At 43.4% G+C, this 12,502-nt stretch overlaps 1 long non-coding RNA gene across 1 annotated transcript; it reads left to right on the forward strand.

The window, feature by feature from the left end:
- The first annotated feature begins 8,887 nt into the window (after nt 1-8,887).
- On the forward strand, nt 8,888-12,186 carry LOC145860085 (uncharacterized). The gene is made up of 2 exons (XR_014380189.1): nt 8,888-9,971; nt 10,057-12,186. It is a non-coding gene; the product is annotated as an uncharacterized LOC145860085 (long non-coding RNA).
- Nucleotides 12,187-12,502: the final 316 nt, after the last annotated feature.

Here is a 12,502-nt window from a genome sequence, read left to right on the forward strand (position 1 = left end):
ACAGTAACGTTACCTCCTGTGGAACCCGGAACTTCTTGACCACTCCAACCTCATAGTACATCTGGATCCCACACATCACCAGCTCCAGCTCTGTGCAGTCAAAGTCAGAGAACCCGAACTCGTAGATCTCAAACTTCTTGGGGCCAGGTAGTTCTTTTTTCTGTGTTATAATGCATGATTATTATGGCATTATTAACAGCAAACTCAACATATGGGCATATGAATGTAGAGGTTTCAAATGCAGGCCTACTGTTCCAGTCAATCTGGAACCAGATGATGACCAAACTGTTATTCTACAAATATAACGTGGTAATACCAGAATCTGCAGAAACTCATCCTCTTCACAGTCACAGGGCTCTCTGTCGAAATATTGCCTGGTTTTCTAACATACATGAAACAACAATGAGTGTCAAACATTAAAACAATACTTATAGATCTTTGGTGTGTACAATATCTTTGAGCAAGTCTTCATCAGGATTTTCTGTATTTCGTCATCACGGCACTTGACGTGGTAGAGAACTATGTCCTGGGCTATGACTTTTTGGTTCTCCATCATTTTCATCCTGTCTTTAGTATCTGTGTTGAGGTGGGACCAGACCAGGAAGTTAGTCATAGCCTGGGGAGACAGGCAGAAACAATCTCATTCAGAGTAGGTTAATTCAGTAGCCAACATGTTGAAACTTGGTGAAGACTTGAAAGTCCTGAAGAAGGCAAGTGGGGAAGGTAGGTAACAACACCTCCGCCACACTGATCCTCAACACGGGGGCCCCACAGGGGTGCATGCTCAGCACCCTCCTGTACTGCCTGTTCACCCATTATTCCCAACATCAACAAAACGAAGGAGCTGATCATGAACTACAGGAGACAGCAGAGAGAGCACACCCCCATCCACATAGATGGGTTCGTAGTGCAGAGGGTCAAAAGCTTCAAGTTCCTCAGCATGCACATCAATTACAGCCTGAAAGGATCCCTTCAAAAATGTCACAATTGCATAAGTATTCAGACCCTTTACTCAGTACTTTGTTGAAGCACCTTTGGCAGCAATTACAGCCTCGAGTATTCTTGGGTATGACGTTGCATGCTTGGTACACCTGTATTTGGGCAGTATCTCCCATTCTTCTCTGCAGATCCTCTCAAGCTCTGTCAGGTTGGATGGGGAGTGCTGCTGTACAGCTGTTTTCAGGTCTCTCCAGAGATGTTTGATCGGGTTCAAATCCGGGCTCTGGCTGGATCACTCAAGGACATTAAGAAACTTGTCCCGAAGCCACTCCTGCATTGTCTTGGCTGTGTGCTTAGGGTCATTGTCCTGTTGGAAGGTGATGCTTCACCCCAGTCTGAGGTCCTGAGCGCTCTGGAGAGGGTTTTCATCAAGGATCTCTCTGTACTTTGCTCCGTTCATCTTTGCCTCGATCCTGACTAGTCTCCCAGTCCCTGCCACTGAAAAACATCCCCACAGCATGATGCTGCCACCACCATGCTTCACCGTAGGGATGGTGCCAGGTATCCTCCAGACGAGACGCTTGGCATTCAGGCCAAACAGTTCAATCTTGGTTACATCAGACCAAAGAATCTTGTTTCTCATGGTCTGAGAGTCTTTAGGTGCCTATTGGAAAACTGCAAGCGGACTGTCATGTGTCTTTTTACTATGGAGTGGCTTTCGTCTGGCCACTCTACCATAAAAGCCTGAGTGCTGCAGAGTCGATTGTCTTTCTGGAAGGTTCTCTCATCTCCACAGAGGAACTCTAGAGCTCTGTCAGAGTGACCATCAGGTTCTTGGTAATCTCCCTGACCAAGGCCCTTCTCCCCTGATTGCTCAGTTTGGCCGGGCAGCCAGCTCTAGGAAGTCTTGGTGGTTTAAACTTCTTCCATTTAAGAATGATGGAGGCCACTGTGTTCTTGGAGACCTTCAATGCTGTAGAACTGTTTTGGTACCCTTCCCCAGATCTGTGCCTCGACACAACCCTGTCTCGGAGGTCTACGGACAATTGCTTAGACCTCTTGGCTTGGTTTTTGCTCTGACATGCACTATCAACTGTGGGACCTTATATAGACAGGTGTGTGCCTTTCCAAATCATGTCTAATCAATTGAATTTACCACAGGTGGACTACAATCAAGTTGTGCAAAGATCTCAAGGACGATCAAAGGAAACAGGATGCAGTTGAGGATTTACCACTTACTTATTTGTCAAAGTGATGCTCAAGAATAAAATGTTGAATTGTGGGTTTATCTTTTTTTTTATCATATTGGAAACATAATGTAGCAATTAAATCATGGTTGCATGAACAAAATATGGATGTTTGTATTTCTGACGTCTGTGGATGTTTGGCGTAAGATGTTAATGTCTACAGCAGATGGTAGTGTTGGACACTTTTAAGTAGGCCAAGCCTGTCACGCTTGTCGTTGGAAATGGAGGACCAAAACGCAGCAGGTATGTGTATGCTCATCTTGCTTTTTAATAAATACAAAATGAACACCAAAATAACAAAGAACTAGAACGATCAACAAAAACAGTCTGGTAAGGCACAAGGCTAAACACAGAATAATCACCCACAAATAACAAACACACCCTCATATATGGGACTCTCAATCAAAGGCAGATAGACAACACCTGCCTTCAACTGAGAGTCCCAACCCCAATTAACCAAACATAGAAACAGACATACTAGACAAATCATAGAATACCTGAAAACCAAACAGTGCCCAAAAACCCCGGAATACTTAAACCAAATGCCCCTTCAACAAAACACACCACCCCGAACCACATAAAACGAATACCCTCTGCCACGTCCTGACCAAACTACAATACCAATTAACCTTATACTGGTCAGGACGTGACAAAGCCCTCCAAATTGGGCCAGTCATTTGCCCATGTGAGTCTGCAAGACTGGACATTTACAATTTGAATGGGAGACATGAAATACAAATGAATTTAATATGGCAAAATGTAGAAGCCTGCGTCTCTCCATATACTTAGTTTTACTGAATTGGAAATATATAAACTGAGCGTATAAAAAACATTAAGGACACCTGCTCTTTCCATGACATAGACTGACCAGGTGAATGCAGGTGAAAGCTATGATCCCTTACTGATGTCACTTGTTAAATCTCTTACAAATAAGTCATACAGGAATCCTGCAGGAATATGAATCCTGCAGGAATACGAATATCCCAAAGGATTTTGGGGGCCACTTCCCCATGGGACAATTTCTGCAGGGTTCCTGCCGGGTCCAGCAGGATAAAAATCATGCATGAATCCTGCAGATAGACCTCAAATAAATCCTGCAGGATTTCTTCCTGAAGGACTACCTATAGGACTCCTACAGGAATTGTCCTACAGCAAAATTGCCCAAAACCCTGTGGGATATCCTGTAGGTAAGTCCCTTCAATATCCTTCATAGAGAAGTTACTGTAGGACAATACACGTTTTCAAAAGAATGGACAGAAAGAACAATATATCAGATTCCATTGCAATTGTATTATTCAATGGAGCAACAAAGGATGATTTTGATTGTCCATTTCAGCTCCAGCGCTGTATAAAATATGATTCCTAGGAGAATCACCTGCATGGCTGTCCAGTGCTGCATCCTGTGTTAGTCAGTCTCACTGTTGTTCATAGGCTCGGTTTTAACTGGAGAGGAGAGAGATAAGAGGGGCAGAGTTCATAGGATGTAACGGCAGAAACTCTGTGTGTGTGAATGTTTGGCTCCGTTTTAGCAGTTGTTATAGAAATTCACCACTAAGGACTCAAACTCAATGTAAATGAATCAATCTTTATTATTACGGCCGGAGAGGTTCACAAACTCAATCCAAGATTGATGAAAACTCTTATAAGGGTGTTCCCTATCAGTCCTTATATACTGCTTCACAAACAAGTCATATAAACATGATTTACATGATTCATTATTAACGTTGGTTTCTGCATGTGACTGACATGGCTTCTTCTCTCAAAGCTGGGACCTTGAAACTGAGATACTCCTTTTGGATCCCAGAGCAATGTTCTGGATTCCTCCCATGTACAATCAATCAGTCACTCACATAAACCCAACAGAGTTGGTTATTAAAAAAGCAGCATTGATCTGATACACTCAAACAGAAAATGTCCATCACACAGTATAACAGCTGAAACGGTGTGTTGTGTTACCTTCACCTACATGTGTGTCCAGTGCTGCCACCTGTGTTAGTCAGTCTCACTGTTGTTCACAGGCCCGGTCATAACTGGGGAGGAGAGGAGAGAGATGAGGGCCAGAGTTCATAGGATATAATGGCATTAACTCGGTTTGTTTGTTTGTTTGTGTGTGTGTGTGTGTGTGTGTGTGTGTGTGTGTGTGTGTGTGTGTGTGTGTGTGTGTGTGTGTGTGTGTGTGTGTGTGTGTGTGTGTGTGTGTGTGAGTGTGTGTGTGTGTGTGTGGTGTGTGTGTGTGTGTGTGTGTGTGTGTGTGTGAGTGTGTGTGTGTGTGTGTGTGTGTGTGTGTGTGTGTGTCATGAGGAATAGGTACAAAGGAAATAACAAGTAACAATTAGGTCATACTTACCAGAAAAGTACTTACTGTAATACATCTAAATCAATGAAAGGGGTCATCTTGGAACAGCAACAAACTTGATTGTTGTTAAACATCGTTATTAAGGCCATTAAGTTGTATTACTAATAGGCTGTCAACTCAGTCACATGGGTAATGATTAGCCTATGTAATTATATACTATTAAACATGTTACAAAAGAACACCGAAGACAACTTTGTTTTTACTTGTATTAAATATTGATATTCTCTTTCTCTTTATGCTCAAATAAAAAAAAAGCACAACACAATGGTCCAAACCATGCAAATAGCCTCATTGTGACAACAATACAAAGCTCGGGTGTTGTGGCGTGCCCGATCACTGCACATCATGTGGTTGCCTCCCTGGGCATATGCCATCTCTTGTGAAGAGTGGATGAGTTTTCATGAAATTGTCAGTCAAAAAACAACTAGAGGAAAAGTTATCATACTCCAAATTCTGAAAAGCATTAGAATATAAGTATTCTAGGTCCAGCCCAGATACACAGTGTAGATTACATTTATGATGGTGCACTATACAAGTCAATAGAGGCCCTTTACGACACTGATTTGTTCATTAATTAACCTTTCACTCTCATGGAATGACCAATATTCAAGTCCTCTCCCTTTCACATCTGGCCCCTACAAGTTACAGTTAATGAACTTCCCCCAAACCTAATAGAGGACCACATCATTCTTGGGGGCCTGTGGTTTGGGCCAATGAATTATTTACTTTGTGGATACATATGTTTCACTTGAGGGTGTGGGCTTGACATGCCAGTTGAAAGGGACACCCACAAATGTATGCGTGTACAGTTTACTATGTATTTGTGATACCGCTGCTTGTTTCAATGTACACAATATCAAATAATTCAATGGTGAACATGGGTGCAACTGGTGCTATCGCAAAGGAGAAGTGGTAGAAAAGGGAAATGTGTTCACTAGAGTGTACCCGCTTGAGAGTGAGCCAGAACCACGCACAGACACTAAACAGTGCAGAAAGAGGCAGGGAACATCATACATGGTGTTAAGGGCCCATCTCCTTTAGTGTTCTTGCTTTTGATTACACGCACGGTATCTTACATGGTATATATCGGCAAATGACTACACTGTGGTTTGAGTCCAAATATCACCCTGAGTCCTGGTACACTGGAAGAGAAATAAAGCGCATTAACAAAAGACTACTTGCCATAATACCACCTGTAACTGTGACCAGCATGCTCAATTCATTTACTCAAATATTAGAAAGCCACAGAGTTTTGACACATCCTGCTGTTCTATAGCTTCCCCTGTTTAAATGGGATTTTACCCAGGCAGTACTTACACAGTTCCCCTCGTGTCACGCCCTGGCCATAGAGATGGTTTTGTTCTCTATTTTGGTTAGGCCAGGGTGTGACTGGGGTGGGCGTTCTATGTTCCTTTTTCTATGTTTTTGTATTTCTTTGTTTTGGGCCGAGTAGGGTTCCTAATCAGAGGCAGCCGTCTATCGTTGTCTCTGATTAGGAATCATACTTAGGCAGCCTTTTCCCACCTGTGCTTTGTGGGATCTTGTGTTTGTGTAGCTGCCTGTGAGCAGCACAGAATGTCACGCTTTGTTTTCATTTGTATTGTTTGGTGAGTTTCATATTTATTAAACATGTGGAACTCTAACCATGCTGCGCCTTGGTCTACTCCTTTAGACGGGCGTGACACCTCGCCACTTGCTTTTATCCCCTTTTGAGTTTTTCAGAGGTCAACTATAGACACTGTTACTTCTCATTACATTGACATGACTGAGATGTTCTTTTGGGAATTTGTTATTAGGTTTGAACAATTGTATGGGAAATGTCATGTCAACTACAATGTCCACATGCTGTTGCATGCACCCACACCTGTCCTAAACTGGGGACCTTTGTGGGCTCAAAGTGCATTCATCTTTGGAAGTAGTAATGGGAGACTTGGTAAACTCTTCCCATGACACTCAAGCTGAGGGGAGGACAGCTCATAATAATGGCTAGAATGGTGTCAATGGAATGGTATGAAACACATCAAAGACGTGGTGGTTTCCATGTGGTTGGTTGCACTCCAGTGACTCCATTCCAGCCATTACTATGAGCCGTCCTCCCTTCAGTAGCCTTCACTGCACTCTCTACCAATACATCCCGAGACTAGTCACTATTACATTCAGCATATAATCAAACCAAGCTAGCAAAAGGTTTATTGAAGAAATGTTAAGGAGCTACACACTTGCCAACAAATGTGAAAAAGAAGAGTGTGTTTTAAAGCACTGGTCTGCTTTCTTAACAACACTATCAACAAGGCAGGTCCTTCCTAGTTTTGTCACACTTGGACTACTGGTCAGTCGTGTGGTCAGGTGCCAAAAAGAGTGACCTCGGAAAATTACAATTGGGTCAGAACTTGGCAGCACGGCTGCCCCTTAAATGTACAAGATAAGCTAACATTAATGATATTCACGTCAATCTCTCATGGCTCAAAGTGGAGGAGAGATTGACTTCATCACTACTTGTTTAGCTAAGAAGTGTTGACAAGCTGAATGCACCGAGCTGTCTGTTTAAACTACTAACACAGCTCGGACACCCATGCATACCCCACAAGACATGTGGGAGGAGGATACAGTACTACATAGAGCCATGACAACATGGAACTCTATTCCACTGCAGATAACTGATGCAAGCAGTAAAATCAGATAAATCAGATACCTTACAGATCAGCGGGGACTGTGAATGGACAGACACAGGGGTACAAAGACAGGCAGACACACATAAACGTTAGCACTCACTCTACACACGCATACATTGTAATATTGTTGTATGGCGGTATTATACATTTTGTATTGTAAATACGTAGTGATGTAATAATGTAATTTGTTTTTATGTGTAATGTAAGTGCCTTAATGCGTTTGGACCCCAGGAAGACTAACTGCTCCCTTGGAAGCAGCTAATGGGGATCCCTAATAAATTCAAATAAGTACATTGACTGAACTGTGGGCCTACTGAAACCATTATCAATTGTGTTGGTATCTATCAAATAAAAGTAGCATACACTATATTTATTGCATGTAGACATTATCGAGTATCTATGATGCAATTTTCTATGTGCCGGGGGGCTAGGGTCAGTCTGTTATCTGGTGTAATTCTCCTGTCTTATCTGGTGTCCTTTGTGAATTTAAGTATGCTCCCTCTAATTCTCTCTCTCTCCCACTCTTCCTCCCCTCCCGGAGGATCTGAGCTCTAGGACCATGCCTCAGGACTACCTGACTTGATGACTCCTGGTTGTCCCCAGTCCACCAGGTCATGCTGCTGCTCCAGTTTCAACTGTTCTGTCTGCGGCTATGGAACCCTGACCTGTTCACCGGACGTGCTACCTTGTCCCGTTTTTGTCTCTCACTCTACCGCACCTGCTGTCTTGACCTCTGAATGACCCTACTGGTCATCTATGAACGTTTGAACATCTTTAAGAACCATCTGGCCTTAATGGCCTTGTACTATCTCCACCACAACCAGAAGAGGACTGGCCACCCCTCAGAGCCTGGTTCCTCTCTAGGTTTCTTCCTAGGTTCCTGCCTTTCTAGGGAGTTTTTCCTAGCCACTGTGCTTCTACATTTGCATTGCTTGCTGTTTGGGGTTTTAGGCTGGGTTTCTATATTGCACTTTGTGACATAAGATGTCAAATTGGCTTTATAAATAACCCTCATTGATTGAAATTTGATTGTCATTTCTTATATTTCTCATATCCTCTGAGTTGAAATGTCTGACATTGCACTTTATTTCAAAATTATATTTTCTCAGTATCTAAAATCCTGTAGTTAAGTTGAAATTGCTATATCCAGCAAGAATATCAGCATCCTGCAAGTTTTTGGTCCTGTAGGATTCCTGCAAGTATGTTCTTTGTCCTGCAAGAATTGTTATATTGTGCACAAATATCAAAAACCTGGTTTTGGTCCTGCATGATTCCTGCAAGAATGTACTTGGTTGTGCAGGATTTTCAACATTTCTGTAAGACAAGTTATACTCCTGCAAGAGACACCTGCACAATTCCTTCACAAAGAATCACAGGAATCCTGCAGGAGTTTTTGTAAGCTACTTTTTGTAAACTTCTTCATAAAAAAATTAAGCGAAACATATTCTTATTTTTCTTTTCTCCGTCAGTATCAGGGGCACAAGTGTTTTCATGCAAACTTAGTATTCTTTAACTCCTATATTATTGTCTGTCTGTCACTATATCAATTGAATTCAATTCAAAGGGCTTTGGTGGCATGGGAAACATATGTTGACATTGCCTGTCACGACTTCTACTGAAGTTGATGCCCCTCCTTGTTCGGGTGGTGTTCGACGTCACCGGCCTTCTAGCCACCATTGATCAGTTTTTCATTTTCCATTGGTTTTGTCTGGTCTCTTTACACACCTGTTTCATATCCCAGTAATTATATGTTGTGTATTTAACCCTCTGCTTCCCCTCATTTCTCTGTCGGTGATTGTTTGTTTGTTATGTACGTGTTGTTTCTGTATCGGTGTGCGACGGGTTATTGTTTTACCCTGATTATTTTTCTACGTTGGTTTTGGAAATAAATACTCCATTTTTAACAACACTGTTTTCTCCTGCTCCTGACTTCCCTGCCACCTACATACACGGACTATGACATTGCCAAAGCAAGTGAAATAGATAATTAACAAAAGTGAAATAAACAGTAAAAATGAACCACAAACATTACCCTCACAAAAGTTCCAAAGGAATAGAGACATTTCAAATGTCATGTTATGGCTATATACAGTACAGTGTTGTTACGTTGTGCAAATAGTTAAAGTGCTATATTCCTGTTTCTGAGAGGATGCGTGCTTACTCTCATTTCACAAGATTCTGACATCTTCCTCTTTTCGGCTGATTTCTATCCTCCATGTTATCATGGAGTCTTAATTTGCATGATGCAATGTGCTGAATAAGATGTCTGTGAAGACATACTGCAGACCTGTTCCGTCCTACACCAAGTGTCCCAAAGGAGTGTACAATGCAAAGGGAAGGCTGCACTGAAGAGCAAAATTCAGGACATTCTCAGCGGTCGCTCCAGGCTCGTCATTCGTAGACGACCACTGATTCAAAAGGAACACAAGTTTTCATCACAGGGAAGGAAAAAGTCCATTGCTGTGGGAAAGGACAACCAAAAGAAGAATGGAAATGTTTTTACAGAAATAAACACATATCCTTCTACTGTAGAGATAAGAGAAAAAAAGACTGTAGCCAACTCTAGAGATAATAAACCAGAGAACGTTGGCAGGGGAGAAGAAACCTTGGAGAAAAACAAATCCCCCCAAAAAAGGCAAGGGGAAGAAAGATAGGAAGAAAGGGAGAGGGAAGAAATCCCACAGAGAAGTGAATGAGAATGATAAGAAAGCACTGATGGACTTTGTAGAGCATTTGAAGGGGAAGAGAAGAATTATGGTATGTGCTTTTATAGGTCTCTTTTAAGCATATCAAATAATCTGTTTGTTTGTGATAGATGTGTTCATCCATGTTTTGTATACAGGTGATAGCCACGCCCAGTGCCAGCACACCTCAGTATGTCCAGCAGAGGGAGGAGAACGAGCTTCATTTCTGTGACCTTGCCCTAAGAAAAGTTACTATGGCAACCATCCTGAGCTCAGGGCCTGATACTACCCTCACCCTGCACCACTACCAACTTGGTACTACTATGTGTGTGTCTGTGTCTACTGACTCCATCTCCCTTAGATAGATCCTACATTGATCCTATATCATTTTCTCTTCAGGACTATAGTGTCATTATAGTATTATAGAGATTATCTGTGACTTTTTTATACTTATTAGCCAGTAGTTCTGAAAGTAGCCCTCACGAGCCAAAAATGGAACCCAAAAATTGCATAATTTCTCACTTCGGAGGCGCCAGACTAGTAACACGCACCACTGGGCTAGTGCGGGGAGCAGGAACAGGACATACTAGACTGGGCAGGTGCACTAGAGGCCTGATGCGTGGGGCTGTCTTAGGAGGCGCCAGACTAGTAACACGCACCTCAGGGCTAGTGCGGGGAGCAGGAACAGGACATACTAGACTGGGCAGGTGCACTAGAGGCCTGATGCGCGGGGCTGTCTTAGGAGGCGCCAGACTAGTAACACGCACCTCAGGGCTAGTGCGGGGAGCAGGAACAGGACATAGTGGACTGGGCAGGCGCCCTAGAGGCCTGGTGTGTGGGGCTGGCTTTGGAGGCGCCAGACTAGTAACACGCACCTCAGGGCTAGTGCAGGGAGCATGAACAGGGTAAACTGGACCGAGGAGATGCACTGGTGGCCAGATGCGCTGCGCCTGCGCACTTCTCCCTGGCTGCCGGCCAACTCTCGCCCGGCAACGCTGCGGAGCCCTTATTGACCGCACCGGACTGTGCGTGCGTATGGGCGACACAGTACGTATCTCCGCATAACAAGGTGCTTGCTTGATCCGTCGCTCCCCATAATAACCACCGGGAGTTGGCTCAGTTCTCCATCCTGGCTCTGCAAAACTCCATGTGTGCCCCCCCCCCCCCATTTTTGGGGGGGGATGCCTCTCGGCCTCATGTAGCTCCCTTAATTCCCTCTCCCAGAAACGTCGTTCTGCCCTTGCTGCCTCCACTTCTTCCCATGGACGGCAATTCAATCCCTTCTGGATCTCCTCCCATGTCCAGGATCCCTTGCAGTCCAATATTTGCTCCCATGTCCATTCTTGCTGCTCCTTCTTCCGCTGCTTGGTCCTCTATGGTGGGTGGTTCTGTCAAGGGCGCCGTAAGGATTGGACCAAGGGGCAGCGGGTAAAGTGCTCATCTTCTTAATTTATTTAAAGGAAACACTTAAACAAAATAAACAAACAACGATAACAGTTCCATCAGGCTCCCAGGCTATACAGAAAACAACCACCCACAAAACACAAGTGAAAACAAACCCAACTAAATATGGCCTCCAATTAGAGACAACGACAACCAGCTGCCTCTAATTGGAGGTCATTGCCAAAAAGAGGAGGAGGAATGCTGCCTATGACCCCAAGAACACCATCCCCACCGTCAAACATGGAGGTGGAAACATTATGCTTTTGGGGTGTTTTTCTGCTAAGGGGACAGGACAACTTCACCGCATCAAAGGGACGATGGACGGGGCCATGTACCATCAAATCCTGGGTGAGAACCTACTTCCCTCAGCCAGGGCATTGAAAATGGGTCGTGGATGGGTATTCCAGCATGACAATGACCCAAAACACACGGCAAAGGCAACAAAGGAGTGGCTCAAGAAGAATTAATTAAGGTCCTGGAGTGGCCTAGCCAGTCTCCAGACCTTAATCCCATAGATAATCTGTGGAGGGAGCTGAAGGTTCGAGTTGCCAAACGTCAGCCTCGACACCTTAATGACTTGGAGAAGATCTGCAAAGAGGAGTGGGACAAAATTCCTCCTGAGATGTGTGCAAACCTGGTGGCCAACTACAAGAAACGTCTGACCTCTGTGATTGCCAACAAGGGTTTTGCCACGAAGTACTAAGTCATGTTTTGCAGAGGGGTCAAATACTTAGTTCCCTCATTAAAATGCTAATCATTTTATAACATTTTTGACATGCATTTTTCAGGATTTTTTTGTTGTTATTCTGTCTCTCACTGTTCAAATAAACCTACTATTAAAAGTATAGACTGATCATTTCTTTGTCAGTGGGCAAACGTACAAAATCAGCAGGGGATCAAATACTTTTTTCCGGGGAAAAAAGTATTTGATCCCCTGCTGATATATATATATGGATGAGCGATGGCTTGCGGCAAAGGCAAGATGCAGTAGAATGTGTAGAATACAGTATATACATTTGAGATGAGTAATGTAGGATATGTAAACATTATTAAAGTGGCGTTATTTTAAGTGACTACTGATACCTTTATTAAGTCAGTTTATTTAAGTGGCCAGAGATTTGAACTCGTATGTTGGCAGCAACCTCTCTATGTTAGTGATGG

The sequence above is a fragment of the Salmo salar genome, chromosome 13 (genome assembly GCF_965601325.2).
Source record: "Salmo salar chromosome 13, fSalSal1, whole genome shotgun sequence".
Classification (NCBI taxonomy): Eukaryota; Metazoa; Chordata; class Actinopteri; order Salmoniformes; family Salmonidae; genus Salmo; species Salmo salar.